General features: G+C 42.2%; 1 long non-coding RNA gene across 1 annotated transcript in view; it reads left to right on the top strand.

The window, feature by feature from the left end:
* Positions 1–22,300, top strand: part of LOC143781973 (uncharacterized) — a 152,059-nt gene that overhangs the window by 106,058 nt on the left and 23,701 nt on the right. Inside the window, exon 3 of the long non-coding RNA XR_013216850.1 lies at positions 2,616–2,779. This is a non-coding gene — a long non-coding RNA (uncharacterized LOC143781973). The remainder of the gene's footprint in view (positions 1–2,615; positions 2,780–22,300) is intronic.

Genomic DNA, 22,300 nt, shown 5'->3' with positions numbered 1-22,300 from the left:
GTTTAGCTTAGAAACAAGATGACTTAGAGGAGATCTCATAACTACGTATAAATACATGTGTGGTCAGTACAAAGAACTGGCACATGACTTATTCCTTCTAAAGACCTAACAAAGGACTAAGGGGCACTCATTATCTATAGAATAAAGACGATTTCGGCACTTAAATAGGAAAGGGTTCTTTACCGTTAGAGCAGTCAGAATGTGGAATGCCCGACCACATGAGGTAGTAATGACAGATACTGTAACAGCATAAAACAAGGGCCGGATGCTTTTCTCACTACAAATGGCATTGTTAATCAAACGGTAGAGAATGTATAACTGGTGGAGAAAGGTTGAACATAATGGATGTATGACTTTTTTCAACCTATATAACTATGTAACTGTGATAAAGGGATTGAAACTGATATTATATATTATTAAATGTGGAAGAAATCTATATTTAAAGGACTGCAAGATTGGTCTCTGACTCCGTGATACTAGGAAGAGAAGGATCCGGCGTTTGGAATTGCAACACCAATCCTTTTGTGAAAATAAGCCTCTGTCAGAGGAGTCTGAAAAAAGACAGAAGAGAATACAGGGGCGTTCAGCCAAGATGAACATTCCCATGTATAGGGGAGTTGGCCTATAGCTATTTATTGTTTATGGTGGCCTTTACTCTTTCTGTTAGAGACATCCCATTAATGCACCATGCTATTCTCCCATTATCATGTCTGTTTATGTAGCATCTGACCTTTATGTGTCAAGAAACGAACATAATAAAGTTTGCCTTCCCCCACATTGTTCTCCATGGTTGATGGTATTTCAACTTAAATGTGCTCTTTAGAAATTCAAGGCCATTATGAAAGTGTTTCTTAGGGAATATATAAAAATAACGCTCTAATATTAGATGTGCCCTAATTTCCTAATATGACCTATCTGAGAACACAGTGCCAGAATACTAATCATGCAGACTATGGTTAAGCAGAAGTGAAATGTATAGAAAAATGGACATATTAATAAACATCCTGAAATAGACAGATTAATACATGCACAAGACCCCCACCACTCAGTAGTAGACTTCTTTTAGCCTACAAAATATGTTATCATAGGGCCTGCTAGAGACATGAAGCATCTCTACTGATGTGTTAGAGGGGAGGTCCAGTACCTATAAAGCCTTTTATAAATATTTGTCTTTAAGCCCTAACCCCTTTTGTAATTAGCTTTATTATAAAAATTTCCTAAAATTCTTGCTATCCCGCTACTCCATATATGTGCTGTTTTTCTTTACTTCCTGTGATGATTTGTTTGAGGGAAGTCTGAAATGGGAAATCAGAGGAGCATGGCCCGGCAGTCACTTCTCTGCAACTTTTATCACTCCTCCTAAAACAAGATGTCATAATCGGATAACGCTACTGTCACTTATCACAGCTTCTATACGTCTATCCGCTGATGACATACTGTTTCAGGGGTGATGATAGAGAAATGACTGTATATTCTATCACCACCAACACAGTCCCTGCTATAGACACCACTGCCTCTCTACCTGAAACAAAATGCCATTAGGGGGCTGTGATAGAAGCAGGGTGAGTGATCCGAATATCGCCCTTGATGATTTGTTTCAGGGCAGTGATAGAAGCTGTGGGGTGGCACTGCTATCATTCACAATGGTTCTATCACCGATCCTTGATGATGATTTGTTTGAGGGAAAGAGGCGGTGGTGTCAAAAGCAGGGACTGTGGTGACAGTCACAGAACTGGTGTGGTAACACTGAAGATATTGATGATGGAGACAAAGGCTGAGGTCACTTCTCCATCACCACCTTGTAACAGGACATCATCAGGGGTCACTAGTGACAGAGACTGTAGTATGTGCCCACAGCACCACTCCTTGATGACATCCTGTTTCGGGGGGGATGGAAGAGTTGGTAAAAGTTGAATGTCAATCACTGTAGGGCCATCCTCTTTTGATGTCCTGTTGGAGATTTTCCTCTAAATGAAACGTCACAGGACGTAAAGTAAAAAAGCAAATCTAAGGAATAGCAGGATGGGAGAACGACTGGGAATTTTATAATAGAGCAAATTTCAAAAGTGGTTAGGGGTTTAAGATGGTTATTTATAAACAGCATTATAGGTATTGGACTATCCCTTTAAGCAAGAAATTATTAAACTGGAGGGTTTTCAGATTGCATATAAAGATTTCAAAGATGGGGAAGAGTCTGATCACTTGTGGCAGCAAGTTCTAGAATAAGGGAGATGCACTGGAGATTTCTTAGAAATGGCTAAGTGAAGAGCAGAAAGGAGGAGACGAGGTATGGTGAGGACCAGAGATTAGGAGAGGGCAGGTAGCAGATTAGGATGTGTATAGATAGGACAGTTTACGGGCAGCTGTATAAGTCATTGTTAGCGTTATAGCATTCTATTTTTGCCCGCTCTGCATTGCTGTAGTCTAAGAATATCTGCTACCAGCAAACCAGATCAAATTTCTACTTCTTTTACCTCTGTATAAAGAAAAGAGCTGGAAATATTGGGATTAATTTCATGTTATATTGTTCAGCAGTAACAGTCACTGCCTGTACCTTTTACGTGACTTGTGTGTCCCTGGGCAGTCATTGATTGTGATTTTCTCATTTTCTCCAGAACAGGAAGCTCAGTCCAGAGTTCTGCGAGATGCAGGAAATGAATGCATAAGCAATGAGATGGCTTGACGTACGCTTGTCCTGATGACACCGCAGACAGGAGACAGAGAGCTTCAGTTGGGAATTACAAGCAATGGCGGGTGATTCATGACCATAAAACTAAAGGTTGGTAGTGTCTTATGAATATGTTTTATAACAGTTTTATTTGATGCTAAAATATTCACTCTTATGCATACAAGACACAATATAGTTAATTACACAAAATAAAGGCCGAGAAAAAGTCTTGATAATACTCATCAATCACATTTAATCATTTCCTATCAATCACAACACTACGGTAATTTATGCTGCAATTTATAAGGCAGGAAATTGAGCAAACATAATAACTTCATTGCTGCCAATAGAGAGATTAGGAGGGTATATTGGTCTGAGTAAGAAGTTGTGACTTAGTCCTAGGTTATCAACTGGTCTAATATAAAAAATACTTGTTCCAGTGTGTGTAACCGCTATTAAGGCATAGAATCGACTTTGTACCTTAAGGGCATGTTCACACGTGGCGCTTTTGCTGCTTTTTTTTTAATGCAAATTTTCAGCTACATTTTACAAAGTCTATGAGATTTCAGAAATTCAGTATTTTGTGATTTGCTTGATTATTGCAGAATAAAGCATGTCACTTCTTTAAGCGTTTTTTTCAGCGTTTTTTTCAGCCTTTTTTACCCATTGAAAGTAAAGGGTTTCAGCAACATATATTGTTGTGAAAGCCCCTCATTAGTTTGTTTTTTAAAGATTATCAGATATTACTCCCAATAATCCTCTACAAAGCCCTCATCTGTGTTAAAGGGAACCTGTCACCCCCAAAATCGATGGTGAGGTAAGCTCACCGTCATCAGGGGCTTATCTACAGCATTCGGTAATGCTGTAGATAAGCCCTCGATGTTACCTGAAAGAGGAGAAAAAGAGGTTATAATATACTCACCTGGGCGGTCCCGCTGTGGTCCGTGGTCAAATGGGCGTCTCAGGTCTGCTCCGGTGACTTTGCTCTGCCCTCAAAAGGGCAAACAAAGTACGCCTGTGCCGAAGCAGAGGCGCGGAGACCAGAAGAGGACATCATGGGATGAAGATAGGAAGCACCGGAGCAGACCTGAGACGCCCATCGGAGCGGGACCGCCCCTGGGTGAGTATAATCTAACCTCTTTTTCTCTTCTTTCAGGTAACATCGGCGGCTTATCTACAGCATTACAGAATGCTGTAGATAAGCCCCTGATGCCGGTGAGCTTACCTCACCATCGATTTTGGGGGTGACAGGTTCGCTTTAACTTCTTCCAAAGGTAATATACAATATCATATAATGGGGCCCTTGAATCCTCTTTCTGCTCTTATACATCGCTGGACTTTTTATACTCTTAGAATACAATAGAGTCAATAATATAAAAATATACTTGTCTATTACTTATTGGCTAATATCTATTTGCGTAATTAACTTCTTAGAATGTTAATTATCATACAAAAGATAGAAGCGACAGTGCTGTCTTGCACCTGCTTATCTCACCCACAGGTTTTGATAACACGAGTCCTATGTAAATCCAAGGTCTGTATCCTAAAAGAGACATGGAGTACAAAGTCCAGGGTGTAATATGAAAACATAATTTTATTAATCACATAAACGACAATAATTTAGTACAATGAGTACATAAAAGCATAGAAGCAAATGGCGCACAGTGTCAATAATAATAATAATAATAATAATCTTTATTTATATAACGCCAACATATTCCGCAGCACTTTACAATTAAGCGGGGACATATACAGACAAATTCAGTACAAGTTAAGACAATTTACGTAAACAGTGACATTAGGAGTGAGGTCCCTGCTCGCAAGCTTACAATCTACAAGGAAATGGGGGGGACACAATAGGTGAAAAGTGCTTGTTATTTCAGGTCTGGCAATTATAATAAATAGGGATTTTCATATAAAGCTGCATGATCCGGTCATCAGCCCGTGTGTTTAAGTGCAAGAGTCAAGTATCAAGTGCAGTTATCATGTGCATGGAGGGTGTGGAGACAGATGAATAGTAGGGGGCAGATTCAGAATAATATTTGGAAGGAAGGAACAGGGCAAAGTTAGTTTACTGAGTAGTTGATGTGGTAGGCTTGTTTGAAGAGATGGGTTTTTAGAGCGCGCTTGAATAGGTCGGGGCTAGGTATCAGTCTGATTGTCTGGGGAAGTGCATTCCAGAGAGCTGGCGCAGCACGAGAGAAGTCTTGTAGACGGAGGTGTGAGGTTCGGATTACGGGGGATGTCAATGAACTGCACATCCACATTAAATAGTAACAGGTATGGGAATCGAAGAACACAAGTAACAAATGGAGCAAAAAGATGGCATACACATAAGGGTAGCCGATTGTAGGCTATAAATACACTGTTGAATAACATTAGTCCCATGTGAAAAGCAGCCAAATATAAGTGACAAACAAGCTCCTAAAGAGTTCCAGTCATGGAATTGGTAAATAGGACTCCCCAAAGTAAAATGACCCATCAGGGTGTTGCATGGGAAAACAGGGCATACAAAATCAGAAAGAAACTCTTACCCATAGATAACCTGTATGTGGATATGCCGAAACGCTAGCCCCATGTCTTGGAAATGCATTTTGCTATAACTTTTAACTCTTGATTTTCATAACAATATAAAGATATTGAATTGTCTAAATGATAATCAAAACAAGGTATAAAATATTAACCATAACAACAATAAAATACAAACTCATTGACCATGACAAACTCAAATAATTGTTCAAGTGTTTCCAATTGATTTAGAAAAATAAAAGACGTAATGCTAAGCCTCACCGATCCCTGCAGCTCCGTGTTCTTCTACGAAATAGAGATGATTATGGACTATGCAAACATCAGAACAGAGCTACAGGGATCAGTGAAGGCTAGTATCACTTCTTAAAGGGATATTACAGATTAAAAAAGGTATTACCTATACACAGGATAGATGATTACTTCTAAATTGGTGGAGGGTTGACCATTGAGCTCTCCACCGATTGTCAGAAAGGGGAAGTTTGTCTTAGAATGGAATGGAATAGCAGTAGCTCCATTCGCTCACTGTTGGACTGCTGGAGATAGCCACAAGTTGATGCTAGGGAATAAACAGGAGACGCAGAGTTGAATACAGAGAAGCAGTGCTTGTCCAGGAGGTGAGAATTGTGTTTTTGTTTCTTCCTTTCACATACCTGGGCCCATTAATAAGGAGTTGTCCAGTAGTGTACAACCCATTAAGCTTACAATTGCCGGTTTAGCAAAGCTGAGTTTGTTATCAATCGCTTACTTTTTTGTGTAATATCGCAACATACCAAATCACGAACTCGTTGAGCTTTACAAATGTAGTCCTACTACATTTCTATAACCAGCAGTTTGGAAAATAGCTTGGAATCTACGGCAGACCAGCAAATTTATTGTGTCAAGCGTTAGTCATGCTGCAGATTGTCAAAATCTAAAATGGCAGATTGTTCTCTTTGTAAAACAGAATTTCACTCATTTTACTGTCATTATTACTGCTAGATTTGGTTTAAGATATGCAGCTACTTGTCATTACATTCCACATTTTCTGCCCGCAGTTACAAAAACAACATATGATATGAATTCTGCTTCTTAAAAAAACTCATGTTTTTTTTCATTAATAGTATCACACAAATGGCGCATTCATTTAAGATAAGTCATCTGCTTATGTTTATTATAGGAGATTAAATATTTAATAGCTTTGCGCCTTTTATTGGGGACAGGTTTTTTTTAAGAATGTACTTTTCATACAGAACATTTCATTATTATAGTAATTTATTTAAATGCACTAGACAGGAGGTTTTCAATGGGAAGGTGATTGGGAAAATTGTAGCATGTATTACATACAAAAAAGTGAATATTTTCAAGCAAGTTTTAGTGTTTGCTTAGAGCATACTTTTCAAATGAAACATATGGCTGAAGTGTCATATATTTGACAAGTATAGTGTGGTTCTGTTTATTGATGACATTTAATGTTAAGCCATGGCACCTTGAGGTGATGGCCAATAAACGATCTCAGAATATTGAGATTATTATGCTTCGGCTTTGGTCCAGTTTTTGAATAATGAACTGTATGAATGGTAAATAATGTTTTATTGTTAACTATTAACAATTATTGTATGTTATGTGTCCAGTGAAAAGAAATAATTTCTTAAATAGTTCCAACAGACGGAAAAAATAGAAAAAAACGAACGCTACTGATACTCTGTAGCGCAATGCTTATTAGGTCCACCTCTTGTTTTGACTCATAAGATAAATATGCCCCTTCGGTCACTAATTGTCTAAACGGCATTTCCTGACATCTATGATGTTGTTACAAAAGAAAATGGAAGTAGAGATGAGTATGGACTGTGTAAATATCAGAACAGAGGTACTCATGTCCGCTCAAAGGAGAACTTTGTCTCTGACAACCAACTATATGATGCATGAGCCAGAAGAACTGATACCTGCTGCTCAGCTCTCTTGTAACAATTTCTAGCAGTAGTAACAGCAGTTAATATTAGTGTTCATATTGTGGTCACAACAGAAGACCTTCCATGGTTCAAGTGACCTGAACTTAGATCAACACAGGGTTTTATGATGAATATTTATTCACTAGAATTGAAGGAGATCAATAAATTGTGGTCAAGCTATGGATAAATAAAGGTAGCAGGAGAACTTATTTGTACTGTATATGTGTGATTGTAGTCTGCAAGTATTAAACTCAAAAGAAGCAAACAGCAAAGGTTTATTTTTACTATAATACTGTTTGAGGGTTAAAAATATCTTAATACAGTTACTCAGCCTAGAACTTTTTCTGCAGCATTAATTTATTATCCCGTCCGCCCACGCAGTATAAAGGATGTCCGTGTCAGGTGCACAGGAAAAAAAGGAACCCAAACATACTTACAGTCTGTGACCCAGAAAATACAAATCACAGCATGGGAGCTATTACATTTCATCAGCTGCCTAACTAGAGTCTGATAGGCTCCGTTGCAGGATTTGGACCGCCCCCCCATCCTGAATATATATGTGCCTTCCATCCTGGTATATATGTCCCTCATCCATATTTTCCTCATCCTGGTAAATATGTCCCTTATCCTGGGCCCCATCATGGTATATGTCCCCCATTCTGCTAATGTTCTTTAATATATAGAAAAAATAAACCATTATACTCTCCAGTGGCATACATAGAAGTCATGGGGCCTCAAAGGAGAAATATGATGTACTCCCTATAGTCCTCCATATGGTTTAACACACATCCCATAGTCCTACTTATAGTATAATGCATCCCTTATAGTACTCCATATAGTATAATGCACCCCCATATTCCTCCATACAGTATAATGCACCCCATAGTCCTCCATGCAATATAATGCAGCTCTTATAGTCCTCTATATAGTATACTGCATTCTATAGTCCTCCAAATAGTATAATGCACTCCATAGTCCTCCATATAATGCACCACATAGTCCTCCATGTAATAATGCACCCTCCATTGTCCTCCATATATAATGCACAGACCACAGTCTTTCATGTAGTATAATGCCCAGCCCATAGTAGTTAATATAGTATAATGCACCACATAGTTCTCCACATAATATAATGCACCTTATACAGTCCTCCATATATATAATGCACCGTCCCATATTCCTCCATATAGTATAAAGCACCTCCATGTATAATGCACAGCCCATAGTCCTTCATGTTATTGTAATAAACAGCCTATATCCTTCATATAATATAATGCACATCCAATAGTCTTTCATATAGTATAATGCACAGCCCTTTGTGCTTCATATAGTATAATACAAAGCCCATAGAACTCCATATAGTATAATGCACTGTCAATCTTCCGCCATATAGTATGATGCATCCCATAGTTCTCCATATAATATAATGCTCTCTCCATAATCCTTCATATAGTATATTGCACAGCCCATGTGTTAGGAGTCGAGTTCCCACCGCTGAACAGGGGGAATCTCGAACCTTGTCTGCTGCGGTCTCTCATTCTGCATCAGCCGCAGTAGAGCCTGCTCAGCGGTGACGTCGGTCCCAGCGTCTCGCTCAGTCTGGTTCTGTGCAAAGGGTTACTGCTGCCTTTCCACGCTCTGCCATTGTAGCCTGTACTGATCAGCGGTGAGCAGACGTCTCTGGGACTAAGTCCTGCTTTTCCCCTTCTGAGCATGCCCAAAGGAAGACCTCTCAGTGGAGGTCTGGGGTCGCATGCTCAGGTACTGCAGTAGCTCCTATTGGTCCTCCAGGAAGGTCCTGAAGTTGCTCAGTTACTGTAGCAGTTCTCATTGGTCCTCTAGGAAGGTCCTGAACTTGCTGCAGCTATAAAAGGTTTGCATGGCCGCACGGCCATGCGCTAGTATACACTTGTTTATGTGTGTGTTGTGAATGAAAGTCGCTCTTTAATCATCCCCTTCCTTGTGTTTGAATGCTCGCGTAAGGAGGATGATTGTAATCTAGCGCCCGACTTTACCAACATAGTATGCAAACAGCGTCTATTGCTGTGACCGCCAGCGCGGCTCCGTGCGCTATCACCACGCTTTCCAAACCCAAGTCTGGGTGGTTAGTGGCGTCCATCAGTGCAGCACCGCATGCACTCTCGTGCTACTTTATCATTATTTCTGTTACGTGCGGTACTGCGGCCCTGTGGCGCAACAGGGTTCGCTTCTTTCACACAGGGTGAAGCTAACCCGTGTGTGTATTCTCATTCTACCGCCATATAGTCTGTCATTGCTTAGCAGCGGGTTTCACCTCTGCACGGTGGACCCTGGGCTGCGAACGCACCTTATTCCTTTTCTCTAATTATTTGGTGTGTTCCGCTAGCCCTAACACCATGTAACGTCTGTGGTAGTGGAACCACTGTGCTGTGGCCTGAGGAGAGCCTGGAGGAATGTGACTAGATGAACACCTGACTCTTCGCTAGAGCCCCTGGAGCTGACCCCCAAGGTGGCAGGAAGATGGAACTGCCAAGAATGGGTGGACTTGACAAGTACAGGCAGGCATGGCAGGAACACAAAAAGACAAGGCAGGTGTAGGCTGGTACAGCTGGTATACAGACTGGCATGGCAGGTGCAGGCAGGTACAGCTGTTTTACAGTCTGGCATGGCAGGTACAGGCAAGTACTGCTAGTATACTGACTGGCAAGGCAGGTGCAGGCATGTATGCTGGAATGCACAAGCAGGAATGAGCAAGAGGGTACTGGTAGGTATAGGCAGATACTAGCAGGAACGAGACACACAGACAGGGGACCTGAAAACTAGCAAACATGCAGACTAACTGACAAAACACATTGCTCAGGCACCTCCCAACAGGGGCCTTAAATAATAAGTGTGTCCCAGCCATTGGGGACACTTTATGACGGCTTGCTCTGTCCCATTAGGAGGGCAGGAATGCGCACCCTAAGCACAGTGCCTGGGAATCTGTGAGCCATGCCCAGACCCCGGCAGCAGGAGAAGAGGGAGGAAGTACGGGACGGGGGTTGCGGCGGTAAGTATGTTGGTGTTCTTGCCAAGGGAAGTGTGCAGGGATGCTGGCGCTAGAGGCCATAGTCCTCCATATAGTATAATGCACAGCCCGTAATCCTCTATATAGTATAATGCACCTCATAGTCCTCAAAATAATATACCGTAATGCACCATCCATAGTCCTCCATATAGTATAATGCACCTCCATATTAATATAATACACAGCCCATATCCTTCATATAATATAATGCACAGCCCATAGTCCTTCATACAGTATGATACACAGTCCATATCCTTCATATAATATAATGCACAACACATAGTCTTCCATACAGTATAATTTACAGCCCATATCCTTCATATATAATGCACAGCTCATAGTCCTCCATACAGTATATTGCACAGCCCATAGTCATCCATGTAGTAGTATGGCCACTGTGTACTCACTGATTTAAAAAAAAAGCACTCACCTTCCTTCCGCTCCACCGCTGTGCAGTGTCCTCTTCTGAAGCAGGCAGCTGACTTCAGCGTGCAAGCGGCGGGAATGTATGACATTACTGCCATGCTCCCCAAGTCACGTGCATGCTGACGCCAACTGCTAGCTGAATGGGTCTGTCTGGAGCAATATACTTCAACTGGATGCGCGTCCAAGGACGCACTTGCAGTTAAAGTTTCTGCTGGCATCGTTTTTTTGTCATCCATGCAAATCGAATCACAGATTGTTTGTTTGACTTTGCTGAGACATACAAATGTTCAGAAATTTAGAGTAAATCAATCGACTCATCTCTAGTTGTAGTTACAACATGTCAGAAAGCCAATAACTAGAGGGCCGGTTTTTCCCCGCTGCTTGTGACTTTTTACATGCACACTCCAATGCTTACATGCAGGACAGTTTATCATTAAGCCAGTAAAGTCTCATCCAAATCAATAGTAGGATCCTAAGTATGTTGTATTACCCTCTAAAACTGCCTGAATTTGATGTGATATAGTCCACACATTGTTCACATATTCAATTCAACCAACATTTACCTATTTTCTAAGTAAATATATTTCTAAAGGTGCTGTGGACTTCTCACCAGATGTTGGTAACAGCTCACCAAACCTATACAGGCAAAGAAATCAAACCAAACAGGTCCATAAATTGTTATGTTTAAAGATGAGATATGGCACAGAGAAAAAGTATTGAACACACGAAGAAAGAAAGGTGCAATAAGCCATGGAAAGTCATGACACCAGTTGAAATCTATCAGTAATTACAAAGTAATTCTGCCACTTAGTGAAAAATTATATCAGCTGGTTCAACTGATGGCCTATAAAAAGTTGTCTCATTACCAAGGTGCCCCACAAGAAATATCTCATCATGGGTAAAATTAGTGAGCTGTATCAAGGCCTTTGCAACCTTATTGGTGCAAAATGTACTGATGGCATTGGTTACAAAAAAATTTCTAAACTACTGAAGGTTCCAGTGAACACTGTTGGGGCCATAATTCAGAAGTGGAAAGAGCATCATTTCACCATAAACCAGCCAGGACCAGATGCTCTCCACAAGATTTCAGACATAGGAGTGAAAAGAATTATCAGAAGACTTGTCCATGAGCCAAGGACCTCCTGTGAGGAGCTACTGAAAGACCCAGAATCAACAGGTACAAATGTTTCAAAGAAAGCAATAAGTAATATACTCGACCTCCATGGCCTGTATGCATGCTTACCACACAAGACTCCATTGCTGAACATAAAGTATGTTCAAGCGAGTGTAAAGTTTCTCAACAATATTTAGACAATATGAAAGCGAAAAAAAGCTCACCCCAGCTCCAGGCGTGTTAAAGCACAGAATCCATAGAACCAAATGTAGATAAAAGAAATCATGTAAAAAATCTTTGATGTGATTCCATTGGTGCTGGGTGATTTAAAATGGTGCAGTCATTTGGTTTGCAGCTCTGACAAAGAATGCTATGTGCATTTCTAACGTGTTGCTGTGCTGCTTATTCAAATACTATGTATTGATTTTATCTATTTTCCAAATTAAATTTGTGCAATTTCCAAGAAGCTGGATTTTCTTTCCTCACCAATATTTAGACAAGACTGTGAAACACTGGGAAAATAAAGTATGGTCAGATGTAACCAAAATTGTACTCTTTGGATGCCATAATACACATCATGCTTCGAGGCCAAAAGGCACTCCATATCACCCCAAAAACACCATACTATCAGTGAAATTTGGAGGATGGAACATCATGGTATGGGGCTGTTTTTCAGTATGCAGCACTGTCAAACTTCATATAATTGAAGGAAGGATGAATGGACAAATGTATTGAGAAATTCTTGATAAAAATCTGCTGCCATCTACCAGGATGATGAAGATGAAAAGAGGGTGGACATTTCAGCAAGATAATGATCCCAAACACACAGCCAAGGAAACTCTCTTGGTTTCAGAGAAAGTGTCACGACCCACAAGGGTCAGTCCAGCGGATGGCACAAAAACACCAACAATGGGATGGAAAGAGGGAGAGGAAGGCCCTAACAAAGAATGGGGCACCTCCTAACACATCTTCTGCCTATCCCTAAGCTCTCCTAACACCCTATGCGGGTCCTTCCCCTCGCCACCTTCACGTGCCTAGTCCCTAACTGTCACCTCACTTAACCCTGGATAGTGCAGTAGCCTGCAAGGACACTGGCCTCACCACTGCAGATGGTGTAAACACAGGGGGTAGTGACAAGCACGAGACAGACAAGGTAAGTAAACAAGTAACTTAGCTCCAGGCTCCACTGCCAAGCTCCACACAGCAGAAGACACGGAAACAGGATCCCGATTCCACAGAAGTAGCCGATACAGCACTGACACCAGAGAGCTGCAAACTCCTAAGCTGGTCTACATAGAAAAACTCTATTACTAACAGTCAGCTGATGCGTCATGTGACTATTTAAAGGATGGTGGGAGTGGTCACCACCGACATCAGCTGACCTAGCAACAAAGCAGCTTCCAGCAAGGAAACTGACATTAACCCTTGCTGGCACGAAAGCAAAATACAACGATTAAATTAAAGAAGAGCCAGAGCTGTTACGAATCCAAAAATGAATCGTGACAGAAGGAAAAAAAGATGCTAGAATGGTCCAGCCAATCACCTGACCTGAAACCAGTAGAAAATGTATGAAAGGAAGTAAGGTCATAGAAGGAGCGCACAGAACCTTCAGGATTTCAAGAGTGTTTGTGTGTAAGAATGGGTCAAAATGACACCTGAGCAATGCATGCAACTAGTTTCTCCATGCAGGGGGTCTTGAAACTGTCCTCACCAACAAAGGCTTTTGTAGGAAGAATTAATTAAATTTCAGTAAACATGTTGAATACTTTTTCCCTTTGTCATTTCTCATTATTACACATAACTTAATTTATGGACATCTATGGTTTGAGTTCTTTGCCTGTGTGGATTGGATGGGCTGATACTGACTGGTGAGAATTTAATGTCAGCACCTTTAGAAATATATTTAGTTAGAAAATCGGTGCCGTGTTCAACACTTATATGTATAAATATGTATACACATAGGGTGAATTGTATTTTATGTTTAGTGCACCCTCCTGACCTCCTGAAGACTTCATGCATGGAAAATATGTGCTCATCATCTGATATTGTTGAGTATGTTTTCCTTATAATTATATCAATTTAGAGTGTGTGCATGTGATGCAATTTGTTCATATTTTTGCCAACATTTTCCATGTTTGCTTATTGATTTACGTTATTAAGCTATACATTTTGCCCACAATGTCTTGGCAGACATCGCAAACTGCCCATTAGGGCACACTTAATAGTTGTATCAAAATACAGCAGTCAAGTTTCATGTTAGGCACTCAATGGTTTATTCATAATGAGTTTAGCAAAGCTGTATAAATGGAAAGATAACTGTATAATGGGTATAGTGTCCTTAGTGCTAGACACTGCTATCGCCAATTACATTTCATGTGAAAGTGGCAAACATCCTTTTAGGAGAGCATTTGAAGTTGGCATTGATTCTTTCTAAGTGTAAAGCTGTAAAGTTGTCCATTAAGATTGGAGCTATTCTGAAGATTAAATGATTTCACGCTTGCATGTCTGCAGAACGTGGAACAGCTTATTTAAACCAAGTGTCTTTTTTTAGCATTTATGATTGTCACATTACCATAGCTAAAAATAGAAGCCGAATTCTGAGAAAACTTTGAGTTGGTAGTCAGTTTTGAATAATTAAGGCATCTATTTCACAAGAAGACATCCCACCCGTTTCAGGAGTGTATATACTGTTGGTGCAACCAGTGCCGCCACAAAGATGCCCAAGAGGTAAAGGGCCCACTTCTATCTCCAAAGCAAATGGAATTGTGCCCATAGATTCTTCTTGCACAGGGGACCTCTTCTGCCTGTGTCCGTTCCTAAGCATTATTAAGATATTATAAGGTATTTTACTTCATTTACTTTTATTATTTCCTATAAAACATTACCCTAAAAGCGTCAACATTGTAATTGCAACACCAAGAAGAAAAAGTTGTGGAATTATGGTAATCACAGGATTGATAGTCATGTTAATGATATGCATATATTAAAATGGTAACTACATTTTCAAAACTTCTCAATAAATTTAGTATAGAGTATGAATGCACAGAAATATATGCACTTAATTGGCATGACATCAATTTTACTTTCCTCCAATCTAACACATCTAGGATGTCATTGGTCATCAATTGCAAAGGGAGCTGCCAGCAGCAGATCTTGATGATTTGTGTGCCCATGTGCATTCAGCACTCAGAATATTCCTCAGACAACCATAAATAACTGACAGCAGTCAAGGTGTGTAAATGTGTGTATTTCTATAGTTATTGGCATTCATACTTGAATAAAATGAGATGTTTTGATTTTTTTCAGCATTTACACATCATTAACATGTCTACCGATTTTGTGATTTCCATAATTCCACAACATTTCCTTCTTGGATCAAAGTTGAGGAGTGCAAACATTATAGTTTTTACATCAAAGAGTCTGAAGTGTGGTTCCTTCTCTCTTTGGTTTACACCACTGGAAGGTTCCTTGGCAGTGAGGACCTGAACGCACACACAGCAATGTAATTACGCTATCATTAAGTCAAGTGCATCCATCAACTACAAAACTGTATTTTTACACTTTTTGCAATGTTTTGACCCATGTTTATCTTTACTGTATGCCTGTGATCCAGGATGATGAGTGGATGTGACGGCAGGGTGTACTAGCGCTAGTCATCTTTCTTGCAGCATTCAGGTTTTAGCAGCTGTCTACATGAGAAACAATAAAGATGTGAGTTACCGCAATAATTATGCGCATATATCAGCAGCGCCTGTGATCTTTCTAGCAGATGGATTATGCTTTTCCTATGAGATGAACCCAAATGCATTGCTCTATAAAAGGAAAAACATAATAGATATACCTTGGGGAAGGTCCTATGTTATTCCCATATAATATCATTTATTTTATCCTTGAACTGTCAATAGTATGATTGAGTTCTTTTTTAACCTTCACAATATCTGTGTACATGTGAAGTGAATTTACAATAGATGACAAAATCTTTTTATAAAGAAGAATACAGTAAATGCAGCAAAGTTTACTTATGAAATTAACTTATAGCCTCAGCGTAGCCGCTGATAGCCAAGAGCCTCTTTTGTACAGCTCCTGACTTTCCAGTCCCATGACAAACAAATATTCAGGATTCAATGAGACAGCTCTGGACAGGGCTGTGGAGACAGTAAGTCAAACTTCCAACCCCGACTTTAATTTTCCACACTCCAATATCTTCAAAAATGGCTCATGTATAATAACATTGTATTAATATACAGGCTCTGGCAAAAATTAAGAGACCACTGCAAAATTTTCAGTTTGTCTGATTTTTCTCTTTATAGGTATATTTTTGAGTACATTGTAAATTGTTCTTTTATTCTATAAACTACTGACAACATGTCTCCGAAGTTCCAAGCAATAAATTTTGTATTTATTTCTGAAAATGAGAAATGGTCAAAATAACAAAAAAATGTATTGCTTCCAGACCTCAAATAATGCAAAAAAAAAAAACAAAACAAGTTCATAATCATTTAGAAACAACAATACTAATGTTTTAACTAAGGAAGAGTTCAGAAATCAATATTTTGTGGAATAACCATGATTTTTCATCACAGCTTTCATGCGTCTCGGCTAGGGTTGAGTGAAACAGATCGGACAAATTAAAAAATCGCCGACTTTCGGCAAAGTCGGGTTTCATTAAACCCGACCCGATCCTAGTGTGGGATCGGTCATGAGGTCGGCGATCTTCTCGCCAAAGTCGCGTTTCGTATGACGCGTTCAGCGCCATTTCTCAGCCAATGAAGGAGGACGCAGAGTGTGGGCAATGTGATGACATAGGTCTCGGTCACCACCATCTTAGAGAAGGGCATGACAGTGATTGGCTTGCTTTCTGCAGTGTCACAGGGGCTATAAAGGGGCGTGCACACCGACCGCCATCTTACTTCTGCCGATCTCAGCATAGGGAGAGGTTGCTGCAGAAGAAGAAGGGATATAGTTAGGGAGGGAAGATTAACCCCCAAGCCGCTTGTGCTGTAGCAATTTCCACTGTCCAACACCACCTTTGTTTTGCAGGGACATTGGAGGTTATATTTTTGTGTATCAGCTCTGTAGCTTATTAGGCTGCCTTATAAGGCTCCCTGATAGCTGCATTGCTGTTTGCACGCTGCTGTGCAAACCAACTGCTTTTTTAAAAGCAAAAATCCTGTTGATCCTTTCTGCAGTTATCTTGTTTATTTGTCCACACTTTTGTGTGCAGCAGTCCTTTTTGTTGCTGCCATACTTGTCCTGAGATCATTGTAGGGAGATTGAAATTGTACTACAGTCCTTGGATTTTTTCAGATATCTTCCAGCCACTTACATTGTGTTGTGTTACACACTGGGCCTGAGTTGTGGTGCTGTCTCCCCCCTAAAAAGGGAGATTCAAATTGTCACAAAGTGGATATACGTCAGTTCTGTTAGTCTGTCGTATATCAGCCAGCCACGTTCTGCCACTTACATTGTGTTGTGTTATACACTGAGCCTGAGTTGTGCTGCAGTCTCCCCCCCAAAAAAGGGTGTTTCAAATTGTCACAAAGTGGATATACGTCAGTTCTGTTAGTTTGTCGTATATCAGCCAGCCACGTTCTGCCACTTACATTGTGTTGTGTTATACACTGGGCCTGAGTTGCGGTACAGTCTCCCCCCAAAAAAAGGGTGTTTCAAATTGTCACAAAGTGGATATACGTCAGTTCTGTTAGTTTGTCGTATATCAGCCAGCCACGTTCTGCCACTTACATTGTGTTGTGTTATACACTGGGCCTGAGTTGTGGTGCAGTCTCCCCCCAAAAAAAGGGGGGAGACTGCACCACAGTCACACATGACACAGAGGAAGATGCACATGACATTGAAGAGGAGGTGATAGATGACCCAGTTGTTGACCCAGATTGGCAGCCATTGGGGGAAGAGGGTGCCGCTGCCAGTAGCTCAGAAGCGGAGGAGGATGATCCACAGCAGCCATCTACATCGCAACAGCTGTCATCTGGCAGGCCAGTATCAGGCCAAAAACGTGTTTCAAAAACAAAAACAGTTTTAGGACAGCGTGGCCATACGGTGAAAGTAGCACAGCGTGCAATGCCTGCAAAGGTATTCGATAGTAGGAAGAGTGCAGTGTGGCAATTTTTTAACCAAGGTCCGAATGATCAGTCAAAAGTTATCTGTAAGAAATGCTTAAAGACCTTTAGCAGAGGGAAGAATCTTCAAAATTTAAATACAACGTGCATGTGTAGACATTTAACCAGCATGCACTTGCAAGCCTGGACTAACTACCAAATGTCACGTACCGTTGGTGCACCTGCTCAGAATGAAGGTAGTCAGCAACGCTACATTGCTTCCCTCACTGTAAGCCCACTGGTTAGGACACCACCAGCAGCAAATGTGGAGGTATCGTCGCAAGGCCAAAGCAGTCAGCGAATCACAAGGTTATTGGTAGGAAACACTGTATGTAGGCCAACATCAAGAATACCATCACCAACCCTCTCTCAATCCGCCATGTCCACCACCACCACTAGTTCCACCATATGCAGCTCTCCAGTCCAGCTCACCCTACAAGAGACTCTCGTTAGGAAAAGAAAGTACTCATCCTCTCATCCGCGTACACAGGGTTTGAACGCCCACATTGCTATACTAAGCTCGTTAGAGATGATGCCCTACCGGTTGGTTGAAAGCGAAGCTTTCAAAGACCTGATGACCTATGCAGTACCATGCTATGACCTACCCAGTCGGTACTTCTTTGCGAGAAAAGCCATCCCAGCACTCCACCAGCATGTCAAAGACCGCATTGTCCATGCACTGAGGCAATCAGTCAGTGGAAAGGTGCACCTCACAGCAGATGCATGGACCAGTAGGCATGGCCAGGGACGTTACGTGTCCATCACGGCGCACTGGGTTAATGTGGTGGATGCAGGGTCCACTGGGGACAGCCATAGTGGGACAGTTCTGCCTAGCCCACGGTCTAGGAAACAATTGGCTGTAGGCGTTCGCCACCCCTCCTCCTCCTCCAGAAGCGAAAGCTCGTCCACAGAGCGCAGTCGCACGACCACTCCATCCGCAGCTGCCAGTGTTGCACACGAGGTGTCCCATTATTGAACAGCTAGTGGTAAGCGTCAGCAGGCTGTGTTACAAATGAAGTGTTTGGGCGACAACAGACACACCGCGGAAGTACTGGCCGAGTTCTTGCAGCAAGAAACTCAGTCATGGCTGGGCAGTGTACATCTTGAGGCAGGCAAGGTAGTCAGTGATAACGGAAGGAATTTTATGGCTGCCATAGCCCTTTCAGAACTGAAACACATACCTTGCCTGGCTCACACCTTGAACCTGGTGGTGCAATGCTTCCTGAAAAATTATCCGGGGTTACCAGCCCTGCTCCTGAAGGTGCGAAGACTTTGCTCGCACATCCGCCGGTCGCCCGTACACTCCAGCCGTATGCTGAACCATCAGCAATCGCTGAATCTTCCCCAGCACAGCCTAATAATCGACGTTGCAACAAGGTGGAACTCCACACTGTACATGCTTCAGAGGCTGTGAGAACAGAGGCGTGCTGTAATTTATTTGTGGGTGGATACACATACATGGGCAGGCACTTGGATTTGGATGGCAGACATGGAGTTGTCTGGTGTGCAGTTGTCGAAGCTACAAGACCTCTGTCAAGTCCTTCAGTGTTTTGAGGAATGCACGCAGACGACGCCATCATAAGCATGAGCATCCCACTAATGCGTCTGCTGATGCATAGTTTGACGCACATTAAGGAGCAGGCGTCTGCAGCTGAAGAGGAGGGAAGCCTTGATGACAGTCAGCCATTGTCAGCTCAGGGAACTCTCCTGGACGAGGGGGCGGATGAAGAGGAGGAGGAGGAGGATGATTGGGATGAATATTTATGGAAGGAGGATGCTTCTCAGGGGGCAATAGAAACTGGTGGCGTTGCAAGGTCAGGTACAGGGTTTTTGCGGGACACAAGTGATGTTGATTTGCAAGAAAGTGCTCCTCAACCCAGCACAAGCAGTGAATTGACACCTGGAACATTGGCACACGTGGCTGAGTATGCCTTGCGTATCCTAAAAAGGGACCCCTGCATTATCAAAATGATGACCGATGACGATTACTGGTTGGCCTGCCTCCTGGATCCACGATGTAAAGGAAAATTACAAAATATCATGCCACATGAGAACCTTGAGCAAATATTGGCTACCAAACAAGCAACTCTTGTAGACCGTTTGGTTCAGGCATTCCCAGCACACAGCGGCGGTGATGGTTCTCACACGAGCAGTAGTGGGCAACATGGCAGAGGTGTTAGAGGTGCACAAATCCGAAGTGGCATTGGACAGAGGGGTTTTATGACCAGGTTGGGGAGTGATTTCGCAATGACCGCTGACACGACAGGTACTGCTGCATCGATTCAAAGTGACAGGAGACAGCATTTTTCCAGTATGGTTACAAACTACTTTTCCACCCTTATCGATGTTCTCCCTCACAGGTCATTCCTCTTTGATTACTGGGCATCTAAAATAGACACCTGGCCTGATTTGGCAGAATATGCATTACAGGAGCTCGCATGCCCTGCTGCTAGTGTGCTATCAGAAAGAGTATTCAATGCTGCTGGTTCAATACTAACCGATAAAAGGACACGTCTGGCTACCCGAAATGTTGATGATCTAACCTTCATTAAAATGAACCAATCATGGATTTCAAATTATTTGCCCCACCTTCCCCTGCTGACACGTAGCTTGCCTGAAAAATGTCTTGCTTTTGGCCTCCTCTTAGTGACTTCTCCAATTCCTCCATTTGCAGCTGCTGAATGTCCACCATAGACCATTTTTATACCTCCCTAAATGGGCTGACTCCCCCCACAGGGCTGTACTCACCACCTGGCGCAAGCACCCGTGCGAGTGCCATTTGCCTGGACAGGTGGGTGTGCCCACTCTTGGGCGACGGCACTGGCACAGGGTCCCTCATAGTACAATGAAGTGTCTCTGATGGTGGTGGTGCACAACCAATGTCAGACACACCGTCGTAATATGAGGGGCCCTGAGCCAGTACCGCCACCCACTAGAGAGTGTTCCCCCCCAGCTCGAACAGTGCTCTACCACTTGCAATACTTACCTCTCCCTGCTCCACCACTGTGTAGTCTGTGCTGTTAAATCCTTCAATGGCACTGCCAATACAAATTTGTTGAAATGATAGATGATAGTTAAAATATACAGGGGCCCTGGCCTCCATTTAGACCAGTTAATACTTTGCGCCTACTACCACTGTCGCTACTCAGCAGAGGAGCCCACCCCTGTACCTAGCTATGCCACCTGTTTATTTATGAAAAAAATTTTGGCAGACATTTAGCCTACTTACTTATTTCGGCCTACTCACTGTGTCAGCCACTCCTTACAGTTGTCCTCAGCTGAACAAAGCAATGCCATCTGGTTAGTCCTGTTACCAATTTTGAACTGCATTTAGCCCACTTTATTATTTGGGCCTATACTGTATCTGTGTTTCCTCGTCATCCTGCCCATTGCCCAGCCACTGCTAGATGAGTCTGCTGGTACATTGACCCAGACCACTACATTCCCCTTGCACTCTACACAGCCAGAATCTGACCCTGCTGAAAGTCAGGTTCCCCTTCCCGCATACTATACCACCTTACACGGGGACAAAGAGGAAGGTGCAGATGAAAGTGCAGGTTCCTTCATCAGGTGGGGGGGCATACTCGTTGGCGACGTCACTGGCACAGGGTCCCTCATAGTACACAAAAGTGTATCTGCCGGTGGGAGGCGCCACCCGCCGTCAAAAATACCGCCGTACTATGAGGGGCCCTGTGCCAGTGCCAATGCCAATGAGTGGGCCCCCACTGCTTGCTCAGGATCACAGCACTTGCAAAGTTAAAATACTTACCTCTCCCTGCTCCACCGCCGTGACGTATTCCGCGTTTCCTGGGCCCAGGAAAAACTTGAGCCAGCCCTACCCCCCCCAGAACTTTAGCCAAATGACCCCCAGTTTTCAATGCCTAACTATTATTATAAAGTAAATTAAGATTGACAAGCTTCAGTAATAAGAATTGATGTTTTTGGCATTAAAATGGGCACTGTAGGTGTTTTCCTGTCCTCCACTCATTGCCGACTTTGATTCCCCATTGACTTGCATTGGGTTTCGTGTTTCAGTTGGCCCCCGACTTTACGCAATAATCGGCCGATTTCACCCGACTTATTATAGTATTGCATGGACAAGGCATTGTAGGCATTGTAGAAACTCTCATGGTACTATTAGAAGTGTACAAGGAAACAAAAAGATGTGGTAGGTGTGAACCTTGGAAAAAATAAGTAGCCAATAAATTTGGAGCATCCTTGTCTAAATAAATGCCAATTTCCAGCTGTCTACCTAGGTACCGTATTTTCCGGCGAATAAGATGACTTTTTAACCCCTGACAATCTTCTCAAAAGTCAGGGGTCGTCTTATACGCCGGGTATGGCATGTGCAAGGAGCTGTCCTAGATGGTTCCCAGGGTCTGGAGGAGTGGAGACTCTCCTTCAGACACTGGGATGCATATTAATCTAAAAACAAAAGAATAAAAATAAAAAATATGGATATACTTACAGTCC

This window comes from Ranitomeya variabilis, chromosome 6, assembly GCF_051348905.1.
Source record: "Ranitomeya variabilis isolate aRanVar5 chromosome 6, aRanVar5.hap1, whole genome shotgun sequence".
NCBI classification, from domain to species: domain Eukaryota; kingdom Metazoa; phylum Chordata; class Amphibia; order Anura; family Dendrobatidae; genus Ranitomeya; species Ranitomeya variabilis.
Note: the sequence above shows the minus strand (reverse complement) of the source record. Positions and strands in the feature narration are given on the sequence as shown.